The sequence below is a fragment of the Phodopus roborovskii genome, unplaced genomic scaffold, assembly GCF_943737965.1.
Source record: "Phodopus roborovskii unplaced genomic scaffold, PHOROB, whole genome shotgun sequence".
Lineage (NCBI taxonomy): Eukaryota > Metazoa > Chordata > Mammalia > Rodentia > Cricetidae > Phodopus > Phodopus roborovskii.
This window is the reverse complement of record NW_026125241.1, coordinates 55856-64225: the sequence shown is the minus strand read 5'-3', so window position 1 is coordinate 64225 and position 8370 is coordinate 55856. Positions and strand designations below refer to the sequence as shown.

The window sequence follows — 8370 nt, the reverse complement described above, 5'->3', positions numbered from 1 at the left end:
TAAATGATTCATAAGAAAATTTTCATCAATCCAATATCTAAAAGTTGTACAAATATCAAAAGCCCCCCAAGTATGCAACATGTGGAGATCAAAACCAAAAGTGTCATGGCAGATGCTGGATCTTTGTCAAGCCACTGTGCTGGCTTTATGACGTTGGGCGTTCACATCAGAGAAGGCTGTGCCATGCTGGGAATCAAACCCAATTCATCTGGAAGCGCAGCATGTGCTCTTAATCATTGATCCATATCCCCAGTTCCCCCTTGAATTATTTTTGTGGGAAGAATGTGGAAGTATTAGGTGTATTGAGGTGGAAAATCCAGTGGATATTGGAACCATGCTTAATGGGCCATTTTAGTGGAATCTTGAAATATAAGAATAATGAGATAAATGTGGACAGTTTGTTCCTGATTCATGGGCTCTTGAAAAGCAATGGAGAGTCTATCAGGAACAGAGACAAGGGCTGTTCACATGATACCTTGACTAAGAACCTGTGTGTTGATCAGGTTGGCACTGAAGGTCAGTGATAGGAAATGTCCTAAACTTTACCTGGAGCTCAGGAAACAAGTCTCAGATGCTGGGGCATTGAGCTATATGACTTGGTGTTTTCCCTTCTAGATTTGGCTTTGTTTTGTTCTCATCATTCCTTGTGATGCTACAATTCTTCCCCTTTAGAACAAGAATATTACTCTTTGCCATTATATGTTAGAATTACATAATTCTTAAAAATTTAATAGAATCTCACACTTAAGTGACTTGGAATTATAGAGCAATTCTGGGCTTTTAAGGTTGGACTATATTTTGTATTATGGGAAAAAAAAAACCTCTGAATCCGTGGGGACAAGCAGTTAAAGTTATTGTTCAAAACTGATGTGTTTATGTGTGAAATTGACAAATAGTAGAATGTGTTAGTCAGTTTTATTGCCAATTTGGTGCAATCTAAGTCACCTAGGAAAATGGTCTCAAAGAATGGTTGTCTATATTGGGTTGGTCTGTGGGTAAGTCAGTGGGGGACTGTCTTATTACATTAATTAGTGTGAGAAGAACCAGCTCACTGTAGGTGATACCATGCACTAGTCAGGGAGTCCTGACTTATATAAGGGTGGGGGGAATTTGAGCTGAACACAGGTAAGCAAGCAAGTGAGCAGGCGTCTGTTTATTCATTTCTCTCTGCTCTTAGCTGTGGAGTCAATGTGACAAGTTGTTTGAAGTTCCTCGTTCAATATCCTCAAAATTATGAACTGTAACCTGGAATTTTAAGCTGAAGTAAGTCCTGTTTCTTCTAAGTTTGTCAGGCTAATCATAGCAACGAAAATGAAAATAGAGCATTAGTCATATACTACATTAAAATGAAAAAAAGAGAGAGAGAAACAGATACAAAAAGAGGAACAGGACAAATACAGAGAGAGAAAAACTAAAAAAAAAAAAAAAAGTCCAAAAGTTAAAAAATAATTTTATGGGCCCCCAGACTGATAGCTGGGAATCCAGCATGGGATTGACTCAGGCCCCCCTGAATATGGGTCTCAGCTAGACGGTATAGAAATTCTCAATGTATTTGTCCCATTGCTACATCAAAACACCTGAAAAAAACCCTAAAACAAACAAACAAACAAACAAACAAAAAAACCAGAAAGCAGCTTAAAGAAGAAAGGGTTTGTTTTGTCTCACACTTTTAGGAGAGAATCCACCATGATGAAGAAGCCATGGAAGCAAAACCATGCAGAACGTGTAAATTCTAGTTTTCACTAAAAAGCAAAATGCCATTGATTACTATTGATTATATACCTCTAGATGCCAGGTATGAGACAACTAGTCAGATAGCCTTGCCTTCATGTCACTGACCTTCCAGTGTGAAGATACAAGTATCTGCTAAAATAAACATGATTCTGGGGGTATTTCAGAAGACAAAAAAGTATTATAGAGGAGAATAGATCAGAGGAAGGATAGAAAGGAACTTAGTGGTAAGCTATTGTCCCTGAAAGTAAAGTAAAAGAACGGTGAAACTTGGTAGGAATGTGGCCCCTCTGACTGGGTGGGGTTTGTGTGGGAAGAATACATAGAAAGACTGAATGGGGGCAGCAAGGCACAGCCATGTGAACTGCAACAAGCTGCTTTTGTATTGCTGGGATATGACATCATGTCCATGGCAACTCACAGCAGAGTTGATTTGGGGACTCAAGTTTCAGAGGGTTAGAGTCCATGGCCATCATGGTGGTGGGCAGCAGGCGGATGGGTGTGGCTTGAGAGCAGCAGCTGAGGGCACACATCTTGATCCGCAAGCATGAGGCAGAGAGCTAACTGTGAATGCCCAGGTGCTTTTGAAACCAGTGGCAAAGCCCACCTGTAGTGACACGCCTCCTCCACTAGGTCACACCTCCTAACCCCTCCCAAAATCTTTTCACCAACTGGGGACCAAATTTACTAGCCTTTGGGGGGCACTCTTCCTCGACTCACCAAATGGACTTTGAGTGCAGTGCTCTTCATCTTCAAGTATATGAAGAGACACTTGGGTATTAGAGAAGAGGACTGCCATGATCTACCTCACAGATAGTGTTCAGACAGCAGAAGGGGGCAAGGTTGGGTCATAAGCCCGCCGTTGAGAATATGCTCTATAGAGATCCAGTTTTACAGTTTATTATCATTTATTGGTTGGTGCTGGTAGTGAAACTAAAGGCTTCACACATGCTGGACAAGTGCTGTTTGACTGAGCTAAACCTTAGCACTTGAGTTTCTTTTATGAACACAATTTGATTCTAGATCTGAAAAGTAAATGTAACAGGGTCTGTAGAAGTAGTTGTGTTGATAGAGTTCTAGCTTGCTTACATGAAGACCTGGGTATCGTGGTTTAATAAGGATCAGGATAAACAAATAGGCCGAATAGGTGTTTATTCAGGGAGAAATAACTTACAACATAGATGAACACCAGCAGGTTCCACCAGAAGCTCTCCTATCCACATCTCGCCAGCCAGAGAGCGCTCTGGGTTCCCCCTCAGACCTAGTTCCCCAGGTCACTTCCGCCCTTGTTTCCATCCCCAATGGGCATGGTCAGTGCCACAGATGCGGACAAAGTGAATATCTCACTACACCTGGGTTCAGTGCCCAGCACTCCATAAACTGAATGTAGTGGTATGTAGACTAGGTGTGGTGTGGTACACCTGCAATCCCAGCATTTGGGAGGCAGGAGGGTGAGAAGTTTAAGATCATCGAACTGGCCAGCCTGGCTCATATTACACTTTGTCTCAAAAAAAAAAAAAAAAAAAAAAAAAAAAAAAAAAAAAAAACCAACAAAACAAAACAAGGAAAGAGAAGGCTATTCCTAATTCAAGACATTTCTAGTGTATCCCGAGATAACTCCTCTCCAAGACTTGAATATAGAGCTTACATGAAGTTAAAAATTATTGTTTCTTCACTTCTTACTACATGCAAATTGTCATCAGTAGGTGGTTCTCAATTTTCCCAGTGTTGCTCCTGTTTTATGCAGTTCTTCATGCGATGGCTCCCAACTGTAAATTTATTTCATTGCTCTTCCTATCAGTAACGTTGCTAGTTGTAAATCATAACGTAAATATTTGACATGCAGGATATCTGATTTGTGACCCCCAAAGGGGTCGTGGACCCACAGGTTGAGAACCACAGATCTATATTATTCATGTTTAAGGTCCTGTTGCCATATAAGGAAAAAGTAAATTTTTATTGCATAGTGTTGATAAGGGTTGAAATATTTAGACACTTGTGAAACCAATACCACAATTGAGGTGGTGAACACACTCCTACTAGGTACCCCATGTTCCATTGTTACATATAAGAAGTGAAGGGATCAAATTTACCTATAAATGTTTCCTCCACTGTTACCTCTTTAAACAAAACAAAACAAAACAAAACAAAAAAATCAATGGCAGGACACAGAGGCACTCACCTTCAATCACAACACTTGGGAAGTAGAACCAGGCAGATCTCTGTGAGCTTAAGGCTAGCCTGGTCTATCTACATAGTGAGTTCCAGAACAGCCAGTGCTAGAGAGACCCTGCCAACAAACAAACAAAAACAAACACAAACCCAACCCCCACCTACCCCAAATAGAGCATAAACAATAGAATCAATGTATTTATTCTTCAACTCCTTTCCTGACAAATGGGCAGGGGAATTACACCATCTCTCTAATGAAAGCCAACTTTCTGTCTCATTACTCAAGAGTCAATGGGAAATCATTTTCTTGACCCTAGTTAGCTTGAAACACACTATATTGCCCCTCATTTACACTTTGTAGTGCATTGCACTTTGTTTCCTAAAATATACATTTAAAAAGAGCTGTAAAAATTGCTTACACATATACAGTGCCTGTTGATCATATCCATGTCAGATTCCCTCGGTCCAGCTCTCCCAGGTTTTGCCCTGAATGCATTGCTCTTTCTCATATTCACTTCCCCCTTTCTCTTTCTTTTGGGTAACACACTGAATTCAATTTACACTTTGCCTCATTTCCCTGATTTAAAAACATTTTTTTAAATTAAAATATAATTATATTATTTCCTCCCTCCTTTTCCCTCCCTTAGCCCTTCCCATGCTCCCTCTGCCCTCTTTTTTCATTAATTATTATCTATGCATAAATATCGATACATATTTAAATAAAACCTGTTCAGCATGTTTAGAGTTATCATGTGCATGTGATTTCAGGGTTGAGACATTGGCATTGGTGGAGCCCCATGAAATGTTCTCTTTCCATGTTGGCTTGTCAGTGTTGCACTTGTTTAGTGATTTAGCCAGCCACACTAATTGAGGTATTGGGGGTGCAGCTTCCCTGTCATTTCTAGGGGACACAATCTCACAGCAGATTTCCTAGTCCCTTGGCTCTTTCAATCTTTCCACCTCTTCTTCTGAGATGTTCCCTGAGCCTTTGGTGTGGGAGTTGTGTTGAAGGTGCTATGCAAGCATCCAAGGGAGGGACTCAGCCAGTACGATACACAACAGTGACAGGCATGAAAGGGCAGCACTAAGGGCGCAATAGTGGCATTGCTATCTTGGCAGTAATCAACAGCTGTCTAATTGGACGTAAGGCTTGCTCAACAGGAGGGCAATCACGCCTGACACAGGAACTTACTCCAATTCTCGTGAGGTCATAGGTCTTAGGGGGGAACAATCTACTGCCACTTCACCAAACATTTTTACTTCCTAAAACATAGTTTTGCACAGTCAGACTCATGGATTGAAAGTAATTTCTCTCAGCATCTGAAGAAAATACTACATTGACTTTTAAAAATAATCACTTATGCTTGGGTAGAGGAAGGACTCTACTGGGAAGGTTTTGCTGCTAATGTATTTATGGGATGAATGTATGTCATTCAAATCTGTATTCCTTTAGGAAGAATTAAGTTTTTAATGAAAATAAAAAATCACTTATATGATTTGTTTTCAAATTAATTAGTAATGTTTAATTATTTCAAATTTTATATTTTGATATTTAAAATATATTCCTTCCATAATCTTTGCATATTAAAAAAGTAGATACTGGTGTTTTAAAGCTGTTATTCTTTTTAGAAAAAAATGTATTTTTCCTGCATGCTTGGTGTGTATGGAGGCCAGAGGGAGAGTAAGATCTCTTGGAACTGGGGTTATAGAAGTTACAGATATTCAAATTTTAAGTAAACATTCATTAAAATGAGATTTTTAAAACAAGAAGTATTAGTTGTAGATCCTTTTTGAAAGCCCAGTATAATTCTGTTGTGAATTCACCTGGGTCTGGATTTTTATTCAGTTGGGAAGCTTTTATTGGGGTTTCAGTTCCCTCATTTGTTATGGGTCTGTTTAGGTTGTGATCTCTTCTTGGTTTAACTTTGATGGTTTGCATGAATCTAGAAAATTCTCCATTTTGTATAGATTTTCTACTTAATGGAGTATAGAATATCTGTATAATATACTGACTTTCTTTGGTGTCTATTGTAATGTTTCCCTGTTTGTTTTTGCTTCTACTAATTTGAGTCCTTTTTTTTTTCTCTTTTGGTTACTTGGGCCAAAAGTCTGCGGATCTTATTTATTTATCTTCTCAAAAACAAACAAACAAAAAACAGCTCTTAGATTCATTGATTCTTTGTATTGTTTTCTTTGTTTACATTTCATTAATTTATGCTTTGATTGCTTTGTGTTATCTCTTACAATCTGCTGGATTTGGTTTTGGATTGTTGTTTTTTTCCAAATTCTCTTTAATTAATTTTTATTTAAATTAAAAAGTCTTATATTACATACCGATCCCAGTTCCCTCTCCTTTCTGCCCTTCTATTCCTCCCATCATCTCATCTCCCCATCCCATGCTTTTCAAAATTCTTGAGTAACACCATGAAGTCACTTATTTATGTACTCTCTGACTTTTAAATGCAAATGTTTAGAGCTACACATTTCCTGATAGAACTGCTTTTAATGTGTCCCAGAGAGTTTGCTGCATTGTGATTCCACTTTCTTTTATTTCCAGGAAAATTTAAATTTCTTTGTCCTTTGGCCCATTCATCATTCAGAAATGTGTCGTTTAAGCTCCACGAGTTTTTAATCTTACTAGAGATTCACTTGCTGTTGATTTTAAATTTTATGGTATTGTGGTCAGATAAGATAGATACATGGTGTTACTTCAATTTCTCTCAATTTGTAAGAGTTGTTTCTTGTCTCAGGATGTGGAATATTTTGGGAAAGCTTCTATAACCTGCAGAATAGTATGCACATTCTTTGGCAGAGTAGAATGTATATTCTTTGATGTTTAATTCGAATACTCTGTAGATATCTGTCTGTACATCGTCATAAAATAGGATGATTAGAGCTTGGAACAAATGACTTTTGAGAAGCCTTAACTTGCTTTGGGATGAGACTGAGTTCCTTCCTTCCTTCCTTCCTTCCTTCCTTCCTTCCTTCCTTCCTGTTTTTCAAGACAGGGTTTCTTTGTATTGTTTTGGAGCCTGTTCTGGAACTCTCTTTGTAGACCAGGCTGGCCTCGAACTCACAGAGACCCACCTGCTTCTGTCTCCTGAGTGCTGGGATTAAAGGCATGTGCCACCAATGCTCAGCTGTAATAGAGTTCTAACAAGACTTTTGAGTCTATCTTTTGATATGTATGCAATGATACTTGGGATGGTAAAATTGCAGCAATAAATTCTAGTTATTTTGGTTTCAGTGAAGAAATATCTGTTCAAAACCTAAAATTGACACATGGAAGTTCTTTGAAATTCAAATTTTAGTCTTTATAAATAAAGCCTCATTGATACACAAACACAAAGTTGGAGTTAAGATATTGAAATTACACTGTGTTTTGGCACACACCTGCAGCATTAGCATTTGGTAGCAAGTACAAGAAGGTTGATGTTTGGAAGATACCCTGGATTACACAGTGAGTATCAGGTTAGTCTAGGCAACGGAATGAGATCCTATGTTGAAAATAAAACTAAAGGAAAGAAATGAATGTTAAAGACTTTAATAGACTTCGGAGTCATACTCAACATTTGTTTATATCCTTCAATCCTACAGATTTCAGCAAGATTTACTTACAGCCTCAATGGTTTAGGCACGATTCTAAAAGCTGTAAAAGTACATGGATAATAAGACCTATCAACTTGATAAACTTATATATGGTATCTTAATATATCAGAATAAGAGAAATGACAAGGCAGCATAGAAAATAGAGTTTATGGGGCAAGGTGGCCGCGCATGGAGGAGGGCAGGAGCTGCCTGGTTGTGGCTTCTTGCCCTGTGCTGAGGGGGGAGTGGAATTTATCCAGCTGGGCAGCCGCAGGAACACACCGTCCTCAGGTTTTTGTTGGTGGACATTGACCAGTTTGACGAGAACAAATTCGTGGAGGAGCAGGAAGAGGGAGGCAGCGGCGGCACCGAGGTGGATGGGCTCCTGTGGCAAGAGGACAGGCTTGGGGCATTCCATGAAGCCTTGTGGAACTCTCCAATCAATACCAAGAATCAAGTTGTGAAGGACCGAGCCCAGGGTGTAGTGCTGAATTAAAGTTCTCACAAAATCTAAGAGCAGCGAAATTGAGCAGGCTGTGCAGTTACTGGACAGAAACGGCATTGGCCTGTTTGTGAAGTACATTTATAAAGGGTTTGAGAAGCCCACAGAAAACAGTAGCGCAGTGTTACTCCAGTGGCCCCAAAAGGCTTTATCTGTAGGAGGACTAGGCTACATTATAATAGTTCTAACAGCAAGAAAGACTGTTTAAAAAAAAAGAATCATGTTACCTTAAGAAGAATTTTGGGTGCTCAGGCTGGTGAAGAAGGGTCTGACAATGGACCATATTCCTCAGCTCCCAACTACATATTTCAGGAAACATATCTGCTGAAATGTATTTTCCTTTTAAGGTGGGGGAAGAAATCCTCTTATTTCCTAAA

General features: G+C 39.1%; 1 pseudogene; it reads left to right on the top strand.

Moving 5' to 3' along the window:
* Positions 1–341: 341 nt before the first annotated feature.
* On the top strand, positions 342–8201 carry LOC127227621 (actin-related protein 2/3 complex subunit 5-like protein; annotated as a pseudogene).
* Positions 8202–8370: the final 169 nt, after the last annotated feature.